The sequence below is a fragment of the Macaca thibetana genome, chromosome 3 (assembly GCF_024542745.1).
Source record: "Macaca thibetana thibetana isolate TM-01 chromosome 3, ASM2454274v1, whole genome shotgun sequence".
In the NCBI taxonomy this organism is placed as follows: Eukaryota; Metazoa; Chordata; class Mammalia; order Primates; family Cercopithecidae; genus Macaca; species Macaca thibetana.
Window position 1 is genome coordinate 127,411,804 of NC_065580.1, and position 21,702 is coordinate 127,433,505.

At 44.5% G+C, this 21,702-nt stretch overlaps 1 long non-coding RNA gene across 2 annotated transcripts; it reads right to left on the reverse strand.

The window, feature by feature from the left end:
* Positions 1-11,404: 11,404 nt before the first annotated feature.
* Positions 11,405-21,021, reverse strand: LOC126950277 (uncharacterized). 2 transcript variants are annotated; one of them, XR_007724135.1, is made up of 3 exons: positions 20,111-21,021; positions 14,301-14,761; positions 11,405-11,797 (listed from the first exon to the last, which is right to left on the reverse strand). It is a non-coding gene; the product is annotated as an uncharacterized LOC126950277 (long non-coding RNA). The 2 variants fall into 2 exon arrangements; XR_007724134.1 differs by having other exon boundaries at positions 14,301-14,766.
* Between the last annotated feature and the right edge of the window lie 681 nt (positions 21,022-21,702).

The following is a 21,702-nucleotide window of genomic DNA, read 5'->3' on the forward strand; positions in this document are numbered from 1 at the left end:
GGAACAACTAGTAGCAGGACATATTACAGAAAATAATTCCCCCTGGAATACACCTATTTTTGTTATTAAGAAAAAGTCTGGCAAATGGAGACTTACAAGATTTAAGGGCAGTGAATATCACTATGGTCCTTATGGGTGCCTTACAACCAAGATTGCCCTCACCAGTTACGATTCCTCAAAAATATTTTAAAATCATTATTGACCTTAAAGACTGCTTTTTTACAATTCCCCTTCATCCTGCTGACCAAAAAAGATTTGCCTTTAGTCTTCCATCTACAAATTTTAGACAGCCAATAAAACGTTATCAATGGAGAGTCTTACCTCAGGGTATGGCCAATAGTCCTACCTTATGTCAAAAATATGTAGCTGCCGCTATAGAGCCAGTCAGAAAAACATGGACACAGATGTATATTATACATTATATGGATGACATTTTAATAGCCGGAGAAATTGGCGAACAAGTCTTACAGTATTTTGCCCAACTCAAACAAGAGTTAACAACAGCCGGACTGCAAATAGCCCCAAAAAAAGTACAACTACAAGATCCATACACCTATCTTAGTTTTCAAATTAATGGACCCAAAATCATTAATCAAAAGGCTGTCATACGTCGTGATCACTTAAAAACCTTAAATGATTTCCAAAAATTACTGGGAGACATAAATTGGCTTCGACCATATTAAAACTTACCACAGGAGAGTTAAAACCTCTTTTCGATATATTAAAAGGAGACTCTAATCCAAAATCCCCCAAGTCCATTACAAAAGAAGCATTAACAGCACTCCAACAGGTAAAAAATGCCATCGCAACACAATTTGTTACTAGTATTAACTATTCTCAGCCATTAATATTCATTATTTTTAACACAGCAATAACCCCTACGGGGTTAGTCTGGCAAAACAATCCCATTATGTGGGTACACCTGCCCTCCTCTCCAAAAAAGGTTTTGTTGCCTTATTATAATGCCATAGCTGATCTCATTATCCTAGGAAGAGAAAACAGTAGAAAATACTTTGGAATAGAACCCTCTACTATTATACAACCCTACACTCAATCACACATCCATTGGCTATTGCAAAATACAGAAGCCTGGCCAATTGCTTTTGCTTCTTACACTGGTACAATTGACAACCATTACCCACCAATAAACTCATTCAATTTTGCAAGCTTCATGCGTTTGTGTTTCCTCATATTACCAGTAAAGAACCTCTCAATGACGCATTACTAATTTTCACTGATAGGTCTTCCACAAGACTCGCTGCTTACACCTACAATAGTACAATTGTTAAATTCCAAACCACTTATACATCAGCTCAGCTGGTCGAGTTGCAAGCCATAATTGCAGTATTATCAGCTTTTCCTTGTCAGCCGCTTAATATTACACACAGACAGCGCCTACCTGGCTCATTCAATACCCCTCTTAGAAACCGTGCCTCAAATTAAACATATTTCAGACACAGCTAACCTATTTCTACAATGTCAACAACTTATCCAAAAAAGAACTACTCCCTTCTTCCTTGGACATATTAGAGCACATTCAAGATTACCAGAACCTTTAGCACAAGGTAACTCAACAGCCGACACGACAACAAAAACCATAGCCACAGTCACTACAGACAACTTACAACAAGCACAAAAAGCACATACCCTACATCATTTAAATGCCCAAACCTTAAGACTTATGTTCAAACTTACCAGAGAACAAGCTCAACAAATAGTTAAACAATGTGCCAACTACATAACGTGTTTACCCGTTCCCCATCTAGGAGTTAACCCTCGAGAACTCATCCCCAACGAAATTTGGCAAATGGACGTTACACATCACTTAGAATTTAATCAACTAAAATATATTCATGTATACATAGACACCTATAGTGGGTTCATTATTGCAACTCTCCAAACAGGAGAGGCCACCAAACATGTCATAACTCATTTATTACATTGCTTTTCCATCTTAGGAATACCTAAACAAATCAAGACAGATAATGGCCCTGGTTACATAGCCAAAACTTTCTTACAATTCTACAATACTCTACAAATTAAACATACCACAGGCATTCCCTACAATCCCCAAGAACAAGGTATAATAGAAAGGGCCCATCTGTCATTAAAAACTGCTATCAAAAAATTAAAAGGGGGGAGCTGATACCCCGTGAAGGGTACCCCCAGAAACATACTCAATCATGCCCTCTTTATCCTTAATTTTTTAAATTTGGACAGTCATGGAAAATCTGCTGCCGACCGTTTCTGGCATCCTGAATCTCAAAAACAGTTTGCAATGGTAAAATGGAAAGATCCACTTGATAATTCATGGCATGGCCCTGATCCAGTTTTAATTTGGGGAAGAGGCTCAGTATGTATCTTCTCACAAAAAAATGATGCAGCCAGATGGCTGCCTGAAAGATTGGTAAGACAAATGAATCATAACCATTGTCAATCCAGGGAAGATAAATCTCCCTGAGAAGTTTCTTCCTTTTTGTTTTTCAGAAAATGAAGCCTAACATGAAATTCTTTTAGAAAACAATCATTTTGTATAACATAGTGACAGTCTATGCAGGTTTTGATGACCCTCGTAAAGCAATCGAACTAATACGAAAACAACACGGCCAGCCTTGTGACTGCAGTGGAGGACAAGTATCTGAACCTCCGTCAGACAGAATCTTCCAAGTGACTTGCTCGGGCAAGACAGCTTACTTAATGCCAAACCAGCTATGGAAATGTAAGTCAACCCCAAGAGACACCTCCCCTAGCGGGCCGCTCCAAGAATGCCCCTGTAGTTCTTTCCAGTCCTCAGTACATAGTTCTTGCTATACCTCATATCAACAATGCAAATCAGGCAACAAAACATACTATACGGCCATGTTACTTAAAAAACAAACTGGAGGTACCAATGACGTACAAGTATTAGGATCCACCAATAAACTTGTACAATCTCCTTGTAACGGCCAAAAAGGACAGCCTGTTTGTTGGAGCACTACCGCCCCCATTCACATCTCTGATGGAGGAGGTCCATTAGATACTGCAAGAATTAAAACTGTTCAGAAAAAATTAGAAGAAATTCATAAAGCCCTGTATCCTGAACTTCGATATCACCCTTTGGCCCTGCCTAAAGTTAGAGATAACCTTATGATCGATGCTCAGACTTTTGATATCCTTAATGCCACTTACAATTTACTCCAAATGTCCAATACAAGCCTTGCCCATGATTGTTGGCTTTGTCTAAAAATGGGTCCCCCTACTCCTCTAGCTATACCTAACCTTTCATTATCCTATGTCAATTACTCGGGTGAGTCCTTAGTCAATAACTCCTGTCCAATTATCTCTCCCCTCTTGGTTCAACCAATGACGTTTTCTAATTCTTCTTGCCTCTTTTCACCGTCATATAATAGCACTGAAGAAATCGATCTAGGTTACGTTGTATTCACCAACTGCACCTCCATAATCAATGCCACCAGCCCTTTGTGTGCTGTAAATGGCTCGGTTTTTGTCTGTGGAAACATCATGGCATATACTTATCTACCCACAAATTGGACAGGGCTTTGTGTTCTGGCCACTCTTCTCCCCGATATTGATATCATCCCTGGAGATGAACCTGTCCCCATCCCTGCTATTGAACATTTTTTATATAGGCCGAAACGAGCCATACAATTTATTCCCTTGTTGGCTGGACTAGGAATCACCACTGCTTTTACTACAGGAGCCACAGGCCTAGGAGTCTCACTAACCCAATATACTAAATTATCCAATCAATTAATTTCAGATGTACAAACCTTATCCAGTACTATACAAGATCTACAAGATCAAGTAGACTCATTAGCTGAAGTAGTTCTCCAAAATAGAAGAGGTCTAGACTTACTAACAGCAGAACAGGGAGGGATCTGTTTGGCCCTACAGGAAAAATGTTGTTTTTACGCTAACAAATCCGGAATCGTCAGAAATAAAATAAAGACTTTACAAGAAGAACTAGAGAAGCGCAGAAAAGACCTGGCCGCCAATCCATTGTGGACTGGACTCGATGGACTTCTCCCCTATCTCCTGCCTTTTCTTGGTCCTTTACTTACTCTTCTACTCTTCCTCACTCTCGGGCCTATGATCCTTAATAAGCTTATGGCATTCGTCAGGCGACAAATCGAGGCCTTCCAGGCCAAACCTATACAGGTCCATTATCGCCTTGAGATGTCTGAAAATGGTGAGTCTTATTTGCCCTAATGAGACCACCTCCCCTGTGAGCTGAACTGGACAGTCAATGACAGGTAAGAGGACACTATCTCCATCAGAGCCTAAGACAGGAGGGCCGCCCTTGCTGCTGCCTTATCCCATGACGGGCTTAGAAGGTGGGGATGAGTTGACCCAACCTAAGACAGGCACAGTTCCCGAGGGGTCATTTCTTATCATAAAACAATAAAAAGGGGGACCTGTCCGGAGCCGCGTGCCCCGGCCATAGCGAGTAATAATTGACGATTGACGCCTGAGCTAAATACATTTCCACTCTATACCTCCTCCCTAGTTCTACCTTCTTCCCTGTACTATTATCCCATAAAAAAGATGGCGCTCTTCCTGCTGCTTCTTCACCCATTTTTCCCGCGCCCGCGAAAATCACTATTTGACAGCGCAGGCGCAACATGACGTCTGACCGAAGAAACCGAAACCTACCTGGCCACGCCCACCGCGGAGAGATCATCACCGCCTTAGCCCAACCCCTGCCCCTCCTAACGTATATAAGGCATTGTATTGCCGCCAATAAATGAGACTTGATCAGGACACTGTCTTGTCTCCATTTCTCGTGTCTCTTGCTCCCCAAATTCCCACCCCCTCTTCCAGGGCCTGCTTTGACGATCCTGCGGGACGGGACACTCCTGTGGGCTGGGAGCAGCTATTTTATTTTATTTTATTTATTTTATTTTATTTTTTGAGACAGAGTCTCACTCTCACCCAGGCTGGAGTGCAGTGGCGTGATCTCAGCTTACTGCAACCTCCACCTCCCAGGTTCAAGTGGTTCTCCTGCCTCAGCCTCCCGAGTAGCTGGGATTACAGGCACATGCCATCACACCTGGCTAATTTTTGTATTTTTGGTAGAGACCAGGTTTCGCCATGTTGGGCAGGCTGGTCTTGAGCTCCTAACCTCAGGTGATTCACCCGCCTCGGCCTCCCAAAGTGCTGGAATTACAGGCGTGAGCCACTGCGCCTGGCCGGCTGGGCTCATCTATACTAGGCTTCTTTCCTTGGCTTGTACACGGCCATCTTCTCCCTGTATCTCTTCACGAAATGATGAAATGTTCTTCTAGCATCCATACCTCTGTATCCAAACTTTCTCTTTCTCTAAGGACACCCATCATATTGGATTAGGGCTCACCCTTATAACTTCATCTTGACTAATGACATCTGCATCAACCCTATTTCCAAGTAAGGTCCCATTCTGGTGTGGGATTTCAACATATGACATTTTGAGGGGACACATTTTGGGGGGAAACCCTTGGCATATGCTGTTCCCTCCATCTGGCATGCTCTTTTTCTTTTTTCTTTTTCTTTTTTTTGAGAAAGAGTCTTGCTCTGTCACCTAGATTGGAGTGCAGTGGCATGATATCAGCTCACTGCTACCTTCACCTCTCAGGTTCAAGCAATTCTCCTGCCTCAGCCTCCCAAGTAGCTGGGATTACAGGTGCCCACTACCACACCTGGCTAATTTTTGTATTTTTAGTAGAGATGGGGTTTCACCATGTTGGCCAGGCTGGTCTCGAACTCCTGACCTCAAGTGTTCCACCCACTTTGGCCTCCCAAAGTGCTGGGATTACAGGCTGAGCCACCCACCCAGCTCATGCTCTTCTTCTTTTCTCTCCCCCACAATCCCCTCCCACTGTCCTGATAACTCTCATGATCCTGGAAGAGGCCGAATTCACCTTCTTCAGTGTTTCACTGTTATCACTGAATGGCCAACTGCTGTTGACACCAGACTGGCAACCCCTTGAGGGCAGGACCAGGCTAAGGACAAACCCCACAGGCTCTGTGGCCAAACACAGTAGAAGTGTTTTTCTTTCTCAAATTGGAGCTGCAGTGTGGGTGGTTGGTTTGAGCTCCTGAGTCTCTGCCAATGCCACCAGCTCACTCCAAGGTCACCATGGTCATCACTACCCATCTGACAATGTGTCAGAGATGGGAGGATGGACGCGGAGATTTGCCTGGACCAGGTCCTCTCATTCCATTGGTCGGAACTCAGTCATATGACCATGTGGCCACACCCACCTGCAGGGGAGGTTGGGAGATAGTTGTCCCTGGTTGGGCAGCACAAGTCCACACTGCAAGAGGGAAGCACACATCTTAAGGGGACAAGAGCCCATGTTACATGTATGTGCACCCAAAACCCCACACTCTGAGCCTGATATAGAGAAAGGGGCATCTGAAACCTAGGGGCTTTCTTATTTTGTGTTCCAAAGCTGAACCCACTGGAGGGATATTGAGCCCAACCCCTTCTATGAGTCTCTTCTCTTTCCTGGACTGCCTGTGGGACATCCCCTATGACCTGATTTTGGGGAATTTGCTGGAGGGCTCATATGGTTTGGCTCTGTGTCCCCAACCAAATCTCATTGAATTGTAATTCCCATGTGGTGAGGGAGGGACCTGGTAGGAGGTGATTGGATCATGGGGGAGGTTTCCTCCATGATGTTCTTGTGATACTAAGGGAGTTCCCCCAAGATCTGATGGTTTAAAAGTGGCAGTTTCCCCGTGTGCTCTTTCTCTCTGCTGCCTTGTGAAGAAGGTATTTGCTTCTCTTTCACCTTCCACCATGATTGTAAGTTTCCTGAGGCCTCCCAGCCATGCAGAACTGTGAGTCAATTAAACCTCTTTCCTTTATAAATTACCCAGTCTGAGGAAGTTTTTTTGTTTTGTTTTGTTTTTGTTTTTGTAGACATAGTCTTGCTCTGTCACCCAGGCTGGAGTGCGGTGGCATGATCTCGGCTCACTGCAACCTCTGCCTCCTGGGTTCACCTGATTTTCCTGTCTCAGCCTCCCAAGTAGCTGGAATTACAGGCGCATGCCACCATGCCTGGCTAATTTTTGTATTTTTTTTTTTTTTTTTTTTTTTTGAGACGGAGTCTTGCTCTGTCGCCCAGGCTGGAGTGCAGTGGCCGGATCTCGGCTCACTGCAAGCTCCGCCTCCCGGGTTCACGCCATTCTCCTGCCTCAGCCTCCCGAGTAGCTGGGACTACAGGCGCCCGCCACCACGCCCGGCTAGTTTTTTGTACCTTTTAGTAGAGACGGGGTTTCACCGCGTTAGCCAGGATGGTCTTGATCTCCTGACCTCGTGATCCGCCCGTCTCGGCCTCCCAAAGTGCTGGGATTACAGGCTTGAGCCACCGCGCCCGGCCCAATTTTTGTATTTTTAATACAGACAGGGTTTCACCATGTTGGTCAGGCTGGTCTCGACCTCCTGATCTGAAGTGATCCACCCGCCTTGGCCTCCAAAGTGCTAAGATTACAGGTGTAAACCACCAAGGCCTTGGGCTAATTTACAAAGCATGTTCACTGCCACTGTCTAATTTGATCCTTTTTTTTGAAAGCATTTTTTCTGTCCCCATCTTAAAGACTGGGAAACTGAGGCCCAGTGAGGCAAGTTGGAGCCAGATCTGCCTCATTTTAGATCTGTCTTATCAGATAGTTAAACATATTTAAAATTAGCAAGTACAGAGAAAATGAATATTGAGTAAATAATTTTAATGAATATATCCTATTATGTTTCAGTGAGGGGCTTTTTAAAATTTGATTTTGTTTTTGTAACAGAAGCTCTTATTTCCATGTCTTCTTAAAGGGACTTTACTATTGCATATGTTTAAAGCACAATTTAAAGAGAACAAGGCTGGGTGCTGTGGCTCATGCCTATTATCCCAGCACTTTGGGAGGCCAAGGGAGGAGGATTGCTTGAGCCCAAAAGCTCGAGACCAGCCTGGGCAACTTAGTGGGGCCCCGTCTCTACAAAAGTAAAACATTAGTTGGGTGTGGTGGCACGTGTCTGTAATCCCAGCTACTTTGGAGGCTGAGGCAGGAGAATCGCTTAACCCAGGAGGCAGAGGTTGCAGTGAGCTGAGATGGCACCACTGCATTCCAGCCTGGGTGACAGAGCGAAACCCTGTCTGTTAAAAAAAAAAAAAAAAAAGAGAGAGAAAGAAAAAAAAGAGAGCAAGAGAGAACAAATCAGATTTGAATAATTATATGATGAAGTTACTACAGGGCACAGACTTGTACCCTGACTTGTTGCTTGTGAAGACACATCTTACCTGGTCCTTTGGCTGAAAAGGGGCAAGATGACTGACCCCAACCGGGAGTGGAGGCTGTGCTGGAAGCAGAGGAAGGCAGGAGACACAGAGGGAAGCGTGGCTGAGACCCTCACTGCTCTCTCAGTGGTTAAGCATTTACTCCAAGCCCAGCATGTTGGCTGCACCCAGGAGCAGCTTTGGGGCCTCTGGGTCAGGCTCACCGGACCCCCGTCTGCTGAGAAGACCCTCCTGTCAACTCCAGCCCCTTGGCTGGACCAACCAATGGAGGACTGCCTCGGTCTCCAGGTTTCTTTTGCATGAAAAGCTGTGCTCAATAATCCTATCGAAGCTGTCAACCGACCAAGCCCAAAGAGCAGCTGTCTCAAGGAAACAGTAAACCAGGTGAAGAATGCCTTTCTCTGATTCGGTTGACGCACTTGATGTGTGATCACTCTTACGACAACAGAAGGTATATAAAAAGGCTCAATTACAGTTTCTTGGAAATAATAAAATAACTCCAAGGGACTTGTATGCTAAGGAGCCTGAAGATGAATGCCTGGCCATAGAAGTGGGCTCCCTTCATATTTCATAAAGCTGTGGTTCAGCTGTCTGGCAGGTGAGGAATGAAAGGTGGGATTATTTTAAGAATGTTTTATGTTGCATCCAGAAGTACCTAGTTTATTGTGTAAACAGCACTCAGTCTTGAATGAAGGCAACAAGCATGATCATTTTCTCCCTTCAGATATCCTTTTGGGAGATAACAGTTTTAGGGCTAATTGAATATCACATCAAATAAGTATCAGCTTTTGCTATACAGGAAGGAAATCTCTCTTTCATCTCTATAGTGTGTGCCATGCATCGGGCTACTTGGGGTTGAGGGATTATTGTCTCCATGTGACAAATGGGGAAACTGAGGCTCGGAGTGGCAGTGTGACTTGTGTAAGGCCTCAAAACAGAAAAGAAACAGGGCCAGGCGAGGTGGCTCACACCTGTAATCCCAGCATTTTGGGAGGCCGAGGCAGGGGGATTGCTTGAGCTCAGGAGTTCAAGACCAGCCTGGGCAACATAGTGAGACCCCCATCTCTACAAAAAATACAAAAAAATTAGCCAAACATGGTGGTATGCACCTGTAGTCCCAGCTACTTGGGAGGTTTAGGTGGGAGGATCACTTGAGCCTGGGAGGTTGAGGCTGCAGTGAGCTGTAATTGCACCACTGTATTCCAGCCTGGGTGATAGAGTGAGACCCTGTCTCGAAAGAAAGAAAAGAAAGAACAAAAGAAAAGAAGAAAGAAGGAAAGAAGGAAAGAGAGAGACTGGGAATCAACTGAAAGACCTTGTAAGAAGTCTGTACACGAGACAAGTCAGAGCACATATCTGTGCCCTGTGGGAACTTCATTATCTAGTTTAAAACTGATTCACTCTCTTTAAATTGTGTCTTAAACATATGGAATAATAAAGTCCCTTTAAGAAGACTTGGAAAGAAAAGCTTCTGTTACAAAAATAAAATCAAAATTTAAAAAACCGTCTTTAGAACACAATAGGATATATTCATTAAAATTATTTACTCAACATTAATTTTCTCTGTACTTGCTAATTTTAAATATTTTTAAATATTTGATAAGACATCTGGAATTATTCATTTCATTTATTATGGTAATACCCCAGTGTTTAATGTATTTTCAACACTTTTCTAAAGTGATGTCTCACTTTGGTGTCTTTTTTTCTTTTCCTTTCCTTTCTTTTCTATCTAAAATTAGAAGATGGGTTAAAACACATGGAAATTCAGGGCCAGTGGGGAGGTGAAGCTCTCCTTCTCAAAATGTTTTATTCTAGTTCCTTGAGTTGACTTTATTTTCCTCCAATTTGATTCAGGTATAATTGCGGTATGTAATACCGGAAATATTTTTTAAAGATTAGCCAGGTGTGGTGGCGAGTGCCTGTAATCCCAGCTACTCTAGAGGCTGAGGCAGGAGAATCTCTTGAACCCGGGAAGTGGAGGTTGCAATGAGCTGAGATGTCACCATTGCACTCCAGCCTGGGCAACAAGAGTGAAACTCCATCTTGGAAAAAAAAATGTATACAATTTGATCAGTTTTAACATATTTAGTAACTCATGTAGAGAGTCATGTGTTGCTCAATGACAAGAATAGTTTCTGAGAAATGCATTGCTATACGATTTCATGGTTGTGTGAAATCATAGAGTGTATTGATATAAACCTAGATCGTGTGGTCTACTACACACCTAGGCTGGATGATGTAGCCTATTGCTCCTAAGCTACAAACCTGCACAGTGTGTGACTGCACTGAATACTGCATGCAATTGCAACACAATGGTAAGTATTTGTGTATCTAAATATATTGGCTGGGTGCAGTGACTCATGCCTGCAATCACAACACTTCGGGAGGCCTAGGCAGGCAGATCACTTGAGGTCAGGCATTTGAGACCAGCCTCATCAACATAGTGAAACCCTAACTCCACTAAAAAATACATAAAATTAGCCAGGCTTGGTGGTTTGTATTTGGAGTCCCAGCTACTTTGGAGGCTGAGGCAGGAGAATCCCTTGAACCTGGGAGGTGGATGGAGGCTGCAGTGAGCTGAGATAGCACCACTGCACTCCAGTGTGGGCAACAGAGTGAGACTCTGTCTTAAAAAAAAAAAAAAAAGGCTGAGCGAGGTGGCTCACGCCTGTAACCCCAGCACTTTGGGAGGCCTAGGCGGGTGAATCACTTGAGGTCAGGAGTTCGAGACCAGCCTGGGCAACACGGCAAAATCCCATTTCTACAAAAAATACAAAAAATTAGCTAGCGTGGTGGTGTGTGTTTGTAGTTCCAGCTACCCGGGAGGTTGAGGTGGGAGGATTGCCCGAGCTGGAGAGGTTGATGCTTCAGTGAGCTGAGATCATACCACTGTACTCCAACCTGGGCAACAGAGTGAGACCCTGTCAAAGAAAAGAAGGAAAGAGAGATAGAGAGGGGAAGAAAGAAGGAAAGAAATAAAGAGAGAAGGAAGGAAGGAAAAAAGAAAGAAGGAAAGAAAGAAAAGGAAGGAAGAAAGGAGAGGGAACAACGGAAGAGAGGAAGGAAGGAAGGAAGGAAGGAAGGAAGGAAGGAAGGAAGGAAGGAAGGAAGGAAGGAAGGGGAGGGAGGGAGGGAGGGAGGGAGGGAGGGAGGCGGGCATTTATTTGCAGGGTCCCAAGCAAGAAGGACCAGGTAGCAACTTGCTCAAATTCTGACCTCACCAATGGCTTACAGGCAAAAGTTTTTAAAGGCAGAGATAAATTTCAGAAAAGCAGAAGCTACAGGCAAAATTGTGAATGAATACATGGAGATTACACATTGGTTTAGGCCTAAAAGGGTGTGATATCTTGAGGTGAGGGCTTACTGGTCATACATAGACTCAGAGATTTTCTGATTTGCAATTGGTTAGGGAGGAGAAATTTTGTTTAAAACTTTGGGGTCAGCAGAGAAAAATGTTAACTAAAGAACAGTGCTCAGAATTCAGTCTTCAGTTACCTCTTATCTCAGGCCTTCAGTGGAGGTCCGAATTTCTGAAACACAACACAGGGACATATGTATGGTAAGATGTTATCTTTAGTTTCTATAGGGAAAGCAAACATCTCTGGAACTCCAACTTTCTTTCTTTCTTGGCTTATTGCTTTAGGCTACTATTACTTTTTTTTTTTTTTTCCTGAGAGAGTTTTGCTCTTGTTGCCCAGACTGGAGTGCAACGGTGTGATACTGGCTCACGGCAATCTCTGCCTTCCGGGTTCAAGCAATTCTTCTGCTTCAGCCTCCCAAGTAGCTGGGATTATAGGCATGCACCACCACGCCCAGCTAATTTTGTATTTTTAGTAGAGACAGGGTTTCACCATGTTGGCCAGGCTGGTCTCGAACTCCTGACCTCAGGTGATCCACCCGCCTTGGCCTCCCAAAGTGCTGGGATTACAGGCATGAGCCACTGTGCCCAGCCCTACTATTACCTTTGGTTTTAACAATTGACTTATTTACTTCTGGGGCTAGCAAGATACCTGGAATTTCCCTGGAAAAAACCAGAATTTTCCTTAATTTCCATTCTGTGGGATCCACAGGCCCCTAAAAAGACGTTCATGTTCCATGTCACTTCTCAGCTGGTGGACAGCCTCTTCCCTACTTGTGGGAATTCAACATGTTGACCCATCCTCCACTGTCCCCAGGCAGCCCATGACCTTGGTGGTCAGGATGGACTCTTAGGATCTGGAGTGGTGGGGGGAGGGTGGTGGTGTTTGGAGCCTTCTTGACCCTGGGGAAGCTGCAGGATGACACCTTCAATTTTCTCTACAGTGCCGCGGCAACCAGCAATTGCATTTAGCATTTGTTTGTCCTCTCTGCGGGCTAAGTGATTGGTGACACATGAAGACCCTGATTGTTTCTGAAGGGCTCTTTCACACGATCTCCAATAAAGTTCTAAGTGAATCATGCCTGTTCGGGAAAGGATAATACCAGTGTGAGGCCCAGGAGTTTCTCAGAAGAAATTCCAGCTGGATGAGCTTTTAAGGAAGGAGATGAAGTCAGCATTTGGAGACAATGAATTAGATGGCGGGATATGTCACCGTAATAATGAATAATGAATGAGCAGGAAGAGGCTGTAATTCACAGAGTGGGAGAGGAGACTGGAAACTTTATGGCCTTGTAGTGCCTGGGGAGACAGCGTCTGAGACATGCCTTGGCCTTGTGAAAAGAAACCTTCTCAAAGAAATGCTGTTCCGAAAAAATGCCTATTATCGGGAAGAGTGTCCACATTTCCGAGAGACAAAGGATTTATGGCTGTAATAGAAACCCTCTCCATGCAACCCCATCCTTCTCCGTCCCTCCCCTTGCACACTGTAAGATCTTGTCAGCCAGAATTAGGGCAGTTTTGGGGAAAGGCCATTGCTCTACCCTCTCAAAGAGAGGTAGGAGGCGGGACTTGACTCGAGAGGTGGGGCTTGGACACCAGACCAAACTGAGGACTAGTTAAAACAGGGACAGGGCCTGGCATGCTGGCTCACACCTGTAATCCCAGCACTTTGCGAGGCCGAGGCGGGTGGATTACCAGAGGTCAGGAGTTCGAGACCAACCTGGCCAACATGGTGAATCTCCATCTCTACTAAACATACAAAAATTAACTGGGCATGGTGGCCGGTTAAGTAGTAGCTGTAATCCCAGCTACTTGGGAGGCTGAGGTGGAAGAACTTCTTGAACCTGGGAGGCTGAGGTTGCAGTGAGCCAAGATTGCACCACTGCATTCCAGCCTGGGTGACAGAGTAAGATTCTGTCTCCCGCCAAAAAAAACACCCAAAAAACAAAAAACAAGCACAGGGTAGAAGCAGCTTTCCATAAGACACACCCACCAGTGTGCCATGTCAGTTTACCACTGACATGGTAACACCTGGGAGTTTCTGCCCCTTTCCATGACAATGACTCAACGACCCGAGTTACTACCCCTTCTCTAGGAATTTTTGCATAGGCCGGTGCAGTACACACCTGTGATCCCAGCACTTTGGGAGGCCAAGGCAGGTGGATCACCTGAGGTCATGATTTTGAGACCAGCCTGGCTAATATGGTGAAACCTCGCCTCTAACAAAAAATACAAAAATTAGCTGGGCATGGTGGTGCATGCCTGTAATCCCAGCTACTCCAGAGGCCAAGGTGGGAGAATTGTTTGAACCTGGGAGGCAGAGGTTGCAGTGTGCTGAGGTCACAACACTGCACTCCAGCCTGGGCAACGTGGGAGGAAAGGTTAGGGTATATATTGCCCCACTGCCTACCTGCCTGCCTGGCCATGGTTCTGACACTCTCCTATTGACTGGCAGCCCTGTCCTATCACTAGGTTGTAACAGCTTTTGACTTATGCTAAATCCTGGGTGTTCACTATCCATGAACTCCACTCAAACCTCTGTACTCAGCCCTTTCCTCCACCTCTTTTCAGCTGGGCCCTCTGAGTGTGCATTGCGTTTTTCACCAGGCTCCCACCTCAGCTAGGCTGCCACATGCAGATTTCACTGCTGCCTGCCCATATTCCCTGGGACTTACCTTCTCACTGCACACCGGCCTGATATCCCGCTGCCAGTAGCCACATCACCTTGCCCTAGGGCTTTCTCTGAAGCTGTTCCACATCTAGGGCATTATCGCCTCCTGAAAGTCATCCTTAGTGACTTTCAGGAGTTAGTTGATAAATGCATGAGTCTGCCCTCTTGGGTGGGTAACTCTGAAGCATTTATGACACGTTCCAGAGAGTTCTGCAGTAGGCCAACCTTCATTGCCTACAGGGGTAGCTGGCTTAACAATACACTCTTTATTGGCCACCTTCCCTCCTGTATGACTTGGCTAGGGCTGCCATAGATTGGGTGGTTAAGCAGCAGCAGTTTATTTTCTCACAGTTCTGCAGGCTGGATGTCTAGATCAAGGTGCTGTCAGGGTTGGTTCCTGGTGAGGGCTTGCTTTCCGGCCTGCAGATGGCCACCTTCTAGCTGCATCTTCACATGGCCTTTCCTCTGTGCTTTCAAGGAGAGAGAGAGAGAGAGAGAGAAAGAGAGAGATTGAGAGAGAGGGAGAGAGATTCTGGTGTCTCTTCCTCTTATTATAAGGACATCAGACCTATGAGATTAGGGACCTACCCTTATAACCTCACTTAACCTTAATGATCTCCTTAAAAGCCCTATCTCCAAATACAGTCTTATTGGCGATTAGGGCTTCAACATATAAATTTGAACAGGGACACAATTTAGTCCAAAATACCTCCCTTGTTTCAGTGGTTCCCCTGAAAGTGTCTCCCGGGATCAGCTCCCAGGAAAACTTTAGGACCCTGAACGCTTGTCTTGGGTCTGCTCTAAGACAATGCTTCTCAGATTGTCCTTTCCAGACTGCAGGCTCTCTGACAGCAGATGAGGGTCCTCCCACAAGAGGGTCCTCCCACAAATGCTCTGCAATACAGGTGACAGGCCAGCAGGGTGAGCCCCAGCTCCTACCAGGGGTCACAGCCTGGGGCAATCTCTGTCCTCCCATCTTCCAGCCTCTGCTGCATTTCTGACATCTTCATTAACCCCATCGGGGAGTTGCCCCCCACGAGGGGAGAGGAAGCCATCCAGGGGCTTTCATTATCAGGGCCTCAAATCTGGGGCCAGATGCAGCCAATGGGTAGGGTACAAGAAGGCCTTCTACATCCCACCCTGGAGGGCAGAGGTCTGGGCTGTGGCTGGAACAAAGCCTGTCCTGGTGACCCCTCTCAGACCCTGGCCCACCCCAGTCCTGCCCTGGAAGACAAACGAGGCTGTCCCTGTCTCTCAGGGGTCTAGGATCCTGGACACTGTGTGCTTTGAAGGGAAAGACACCTCCGAGAGCAGTCTGTGGCTGCACATTTATTACTGATGAAGCCCTTGGGAGCCCTCTCTTGAGCATTTCCATTCCACTGCATTTCCACGAGCCACCACGCCCAGCCAAGATGTATTTTCAATGTATCCTCCACAGAGGGTGTCACATGTTGCATTAACTTTTATGTTTTGTTTTGTTTTGTTTTGTTTTTTTTCTAAACTCAACTCCACACAGATGAGCTAGTTGATGAAAACAAGTCTAAAATCAGTAATGCCCTCATTGTCCCCACACTGAGAACCAACATGCAATGAGTGGATTAGGCCACTATGAAAGATTTAGATGTTGCAAAGCAGTGTTGGGAAATACGCTCTCTTTCCACCATTCTCAGTGTTAATGCCTTTAAACCAGGAGTGGGGAACCATTCCTCAGTACCAACTGGAGGCATGGCATTTGTATATAGCAAACGGACCTAACAAGTTCTAAACCATGCTGAATTTAGGGATTATGTGAATGTTGTTAAATGAAAGTTTGCATAACCTGGGATTCACCAGCTTTGAAAAGAAAATGCTGGAAACAAAAAATACAATACAATACAATACAATGGTCTAGTACATTGAGCTAGGAGCTCAGCAGAGCTAGGTAATGTCCAGGCCCCATCAGTAGCACCAACTGCATGTGATATGTACAAAAGACAATACCCAGAAAATTGGCCGGGCGCGGTGGCTCACGCCTGTAATCCCAGCACTTTGGGAGGCTGAGATGGGCGGATCACGAGGTCAGGAGATCGAGACCATCCTGGCTAACACGGTGAAACCCCGTCTCTACTAAAAAATACAAAAAACTAGCCGGGCGAGGTGGTGGGCGCCTATAGTCCCAGCTACTCGGGAGGCTGAGGCAGGAGAATGGCGTGAACCCAGGAGGCAGAGCTTGCAGTGATCTGAGATCCGGCCACTGCACTCCAGCCTGGGTGACAGAGCGAGACTCCGTCTCAAAAAAAAAAAAAAAAAAAAAAAAAAAAAAAAAAAAAAAAAAAAAAAAAAACCCAGAAAACTAAGAGCATGACCCACGCTTCCTAGAGATCCAACCTTTCTGAAATAAATGGTAAAGAAAGACAAGATTCCAAATCAGCATTCTCTCTTGGAAGAATTTGAAGGTTGGGAAGAAATCCTCCCTTCTACTTTCCCATCTGGAGACAGAATTGCAGTTGTCATGCTCCATGTCCCCTGCCATCCCAGAGCCAAGCACTTGACCTAACACATAAGTGAACTTGCAAGAGAGCCCTCTCAAGCACCTTGCTTTCCTCCCTTTAGTCTAAGCTGCTGAATATGTGATAGCGTGAGTCCTTAACGTCAAGATTGCCTCAAAACACATTGATAGAGCTCACCCAGTAGCTTAGTTGTATTTAATATTGCCATATTAAAAATAACATTTCTGCACTGCCAAAGACACTGCTAAAAAATAAAAAGACAAGCCGCAGAATGGGAGAAAATATTTGCCAAACACATAACTGATAAAAGACTGGTATCAAAAATATGCAAAAAAATCCCAGAGTTCTTAAAACTCAAGAATAAGAAATGAACAACCCAATTATAAAATGGCAAATGATACAGATCCTTACTAAAGAACATATAAGCATGGCAAATAAGCACATGAAAATATGCTCAACAGCATATATCATTGGGAAATTGAAAAGAACAACGGCATACTGCCACACACATATTAGAATGGCTAAAATCCAAAACAGCGGCTACACTAAATGCTGGTGAGGATATAGAGTAACAAGAGCTCTCATTTATTGTTGGTGAAAATGCAAAGTTTATGACTAGTTTGGAAGACAGTTTGCCAGTTTCTTACAGAGCTAAATATACACTTACACACAATCCAGCAATCACACTCTTTGGCCTTAATCCAAGAGGTGAAAACTTTCATCTGCACAAAACTCTGCAGGTGACTGTTTAGAGCAGTTTTATACATAATTGCCAAAACATGGAACAAAACAAGATGGTCTTCAATAGGTAAATAATGTTCTTAATAGGTAAATAATGTTCTTCAATAGGTAAATAAATAAACTAGTTGTGGTGCAACCATACAACATTATCCACTGATTTTTAAAAAATGAGATTTCAAGGCTTGAAAAGACATGAGGAACCTTAAATACATACGGCTGTGAAAGAAGACAGTCTGAAAAGGCTACATACTACAGGATTCCAACCGTATGACATTTTGTAAAAGGCAAAACCATGGACACAGTAAGAAGATCTGTGCTTTCTAAAAGTTTGGGGGAAAAAGGGGTGAGATGAATAGATGGGGTACAGTGGATATTTTAAGACAATAAAACTATTTTGTATAATGCAATAATGGATACGTGTCATGTCATTATGCATTTGTCAAAATCCACAGAATGTAAAACAGAAAACATGAATTTGAATGAAAACTTTAGATTTTAGTTAATAATAACTCTTCTATATTAGTTCATTAAGAGTAACAAATATGCTACACTAATGTAAGGTGTTAATAATAGAGGAGAAGCTGGGTGTAGGGAGAGGATATATGGGAACTCTGTAAGTTCCACTCAATGTTTATGTAAACTCAATACTCACCTAAAAAAAAAGCATATTAAATATCCCAATGATGACTATCAAAAGTAGAATAGATTTAAAAATTATACTATGTTCATATAATTGAATATACTACTATGCAGCAATTAAAATAAATAAATTCAGATGTTAAATGTCATCACCATAATGGTAATCACAAAAAGAAGCTATAGAATATACACAAAGGAAAATAAAAAGTTAAAATATTTTACTAAAAAAAATCAACCCAATACATTAGAAGAAAATAATGTAGAAAATGTTAAACAAAAAGACAAAGTATACAGAAAACAAATAACATAATGACAGAAGTCTACTTATGAATAATTCTTCTAAATGTAAATGGATTGAACTATCGAATTAAAAGGCAGAGATCAGCAGAACAGACTAAAAAACATGATCCGGCCGGGCACGGTGGCTCAAGCCTGTAATCCCAGCACTTTGGAAGGCCGAGACGGGTGGATCACGAGGTCAGGAGATCGAGACCATCCTGGCTAACATGGTGAAACCCCGTCTCTACTAAAAAATACAAAAAACTAGCCGGGCGAGGTGGCGGGCGCCTGTAGTCCCAGCTACTCCGGAGGCTGAGACAGGAGAATGGCGGGAACCCGGGAGGCGGAGCTTGCAGTGAGCTGAGATCCGGCCACTGCACTCCAGCCTGGGCTACAGAGCCAGACTCCGTCTCAAAAAACAACAACAACAACAACAACAACAACAAAAACATGATCAACTATCATGTTTGTGCAAGACTCACATTAGATTGAAAGACACAACTAGGTTGAAAGTGAAAAGAGAAAAACAGTACTTCAAGCAAATAATAAGCAAAAGAGATCTGCGTTGGCTATATTAATATCAGACCAAATAAGACTTCAAATTGAAAAATGTTACAAAAGAAAACAAAGGTATTACGTGTTCAAATCCAATAAGCAAACAAAAGTGAGGTTCTGACTTTCAGTAATGCTAGAGTTGCTTGTTAAACACTCTCACAGGTAACAATGATAAAATCTGGATAAAATATTAGGTACAGTTACATAGGAATGCACAACCATATATAATACATGTATGTGTGTGCGGTAACAGAATGAGGATTTCAACTGTGTCCACTGTAGGTGAGGTAGGTATTGCTGTTTGAATCCAATCAGATTAACCCCTCTTCAAATAACAATCCTCTTCAAAGGAATACAACAGAATTTAGAGTCTCTATAACTACTACTTATAATTTCTAGTACACAATATCAAAATTCATGAAATGTGTGAAGAAATGTTAAAATGTAATCTATACGCAAGATAAAAAGCAGGCAGCAGAAGCTAATTCTAAGATGTCCAAGACGATGTCATCAGCAGACAAGGGTTTGAGAGCAGCTATTATAAGTATGTTCATGGGGATAAAAGAAAATATCCTCATAATGAATTAACTCACGTGGAGCCTCAGCAGAGAAATGGAAATGATAAAAAGAATGGAATAGAGAGATAATGAAACGAAAAACTAAAAAGACTGTTGAGTTTATAAACAGAGTAGAAACAGAAGACAGCAATAGAAATTATCCAATCTGAAGAGTGAAACAAGTTTGAAGAAAATGAAAAGTGCCTTAGAGACCTGTGGAATGACTGAGTCTGAGGAGAGGGAGGACAGAAAAATTAAATATGATACAAAAGCAAATACACAATAGCCGAAAACTTGCAAAATTTAGTCAAACCCCCAAATTTGTATATTCAAAAGGTGAGCACACTTCAAAAAGAAAATCCACATAAAACCACACCAAGGCCCTATTAGAAGGCTGGCAGGGCAGGGTTTTCAAGGGACTTGTTATGATTTCTCATTTTCACTATTTATAATAATGGACAATATGCTCCCCTTAGAGTTTTCTTCCTGCAGAAAGTCCGATACGTCAGGCGCAGATGACTTTTTAATCTAGTTTTCAAGGTTTAATTTCTTACCTTGGAAATCAACTAAATATGTTTCTTTAAAATCTTGCAGTAAATTTGATGCTCCAGAAAGATGCCCAGGGAGATTCTGTCCTGCTGCGTCCGCCCTGTACAGAACTGACGCTGTGTCTCCGCCAGTTTCAGAAGCGTGTAGCTGTGGAGTACTTAAGAGTTAATCTTAAAAAGCAAATAGAAAAATGGATTCAAAAAAATGATCACTGTTAATTTCCACCGGCAAAGTCTTAAAAGTGGTACCAAAGAGAGTATTTAAAAATGGATAAAGATTTTCTAGGGAACCCTATTCAGGGCAGAAACACAGACACTGTCCAAACCTCACCACACAAACTTTCCTCATGTGTTCGGAGGGACCAAGGCGCTCTCTGGTCCTGCACCTGCGTTAATTACAGCAGGGAGGTCCACACTAGGACCCCAAGGCCTGGGAACCAGCCTGGGTAGGGGGCAGAGAAGTGGTGGATGTGGCTCCCAAAGTAGTTTAAGGGGGTCCCTTCCCCATGGCTGTTTCCTGACTGAATGCAGCAAGGTCAGGCCTTTCCCCTGGGACATTTTCTCCTCTTCATCACGGTGGCAGGAGCGTCTGCGTGCGAGGCCTGACCCAGACGCGGGCCATACAGCCAGCCCGGGGTCCAGTAGGTGCATCTGGGGAGCAAAGAGGTGCAGGAAAAAAGGTGGTTTTCAAAAGTGAAGTGCCAGGTTACCAGAGACTGGGTACCTTCACATGAGGCAGCAAACTAACGGTTTCGGACACTCAAAAGGGAGCTTCCCTCGCGGGACCAAGTGGCAGCACTGCGCATGTAGCGAGGGGAGGGACAATAGACGGCGGGGTTAAAAGGAGAGGCCCCTCAGAGGGACGGGGTGGGGTCCAGACGGCCAGTGGCGGGTGGGGGGCGGGGAGGGAAGAAACGAACGTTACCATGGCAACCCTGCGGCGGAGGCTGCGAGAAGCTCTTGGCCTCTACCTGTTCTGTGGGAAATTAAACTTTGGGCACAACAAGTCATGAAGTCGGCACTTTGGGGAGACACCGTGTCACAATGACAAGGTGAGATCGGCCGCTTCTGCCAAGCTGTCTCCTCGAGGGCAGGAGAGGTTTGTGAACAGCCAAGCTTCCCTCCGCACGGCGGAACTGCACTGGAATCCTGGAGGAGCTCGGTGGCGGCGGGACCTTTGCTGGGAATGAGGGGAACTGTAGTCCCTTATCCGCACCCAGCTGTTAGTTGTAGGCTTGCAGGACTACAGTCCCAGCGTGAAACGGGATTGTAGGTGGTGCAGATCCCTGGAGGGAGACATAGCGCGGTGCCCTACTGCAGGACATGCTGGCAAGAGTAGTGTCTTAGCCGCTCTCGGCCGTTGGTCGCAGGGCTGCGGGACTACAATCCCAGCATGCAACGGGAGTGGGGTTGGTAAGGACACCTGGAGGGAGGCATGCTGGGAGAAGTAGTTTCTTAACTGCTTTTGGCCTTTGTTCGCAGGGCTGCGGGACTACAATCCCAGCATGCAACGGGAGTGGGGTTGGTAAGGACACCTGGAGGGAGGCATGCTGGGAGAAGTAGTTTCTTAACTGCTTTTGGCCTTTGTTCGCAGGGCT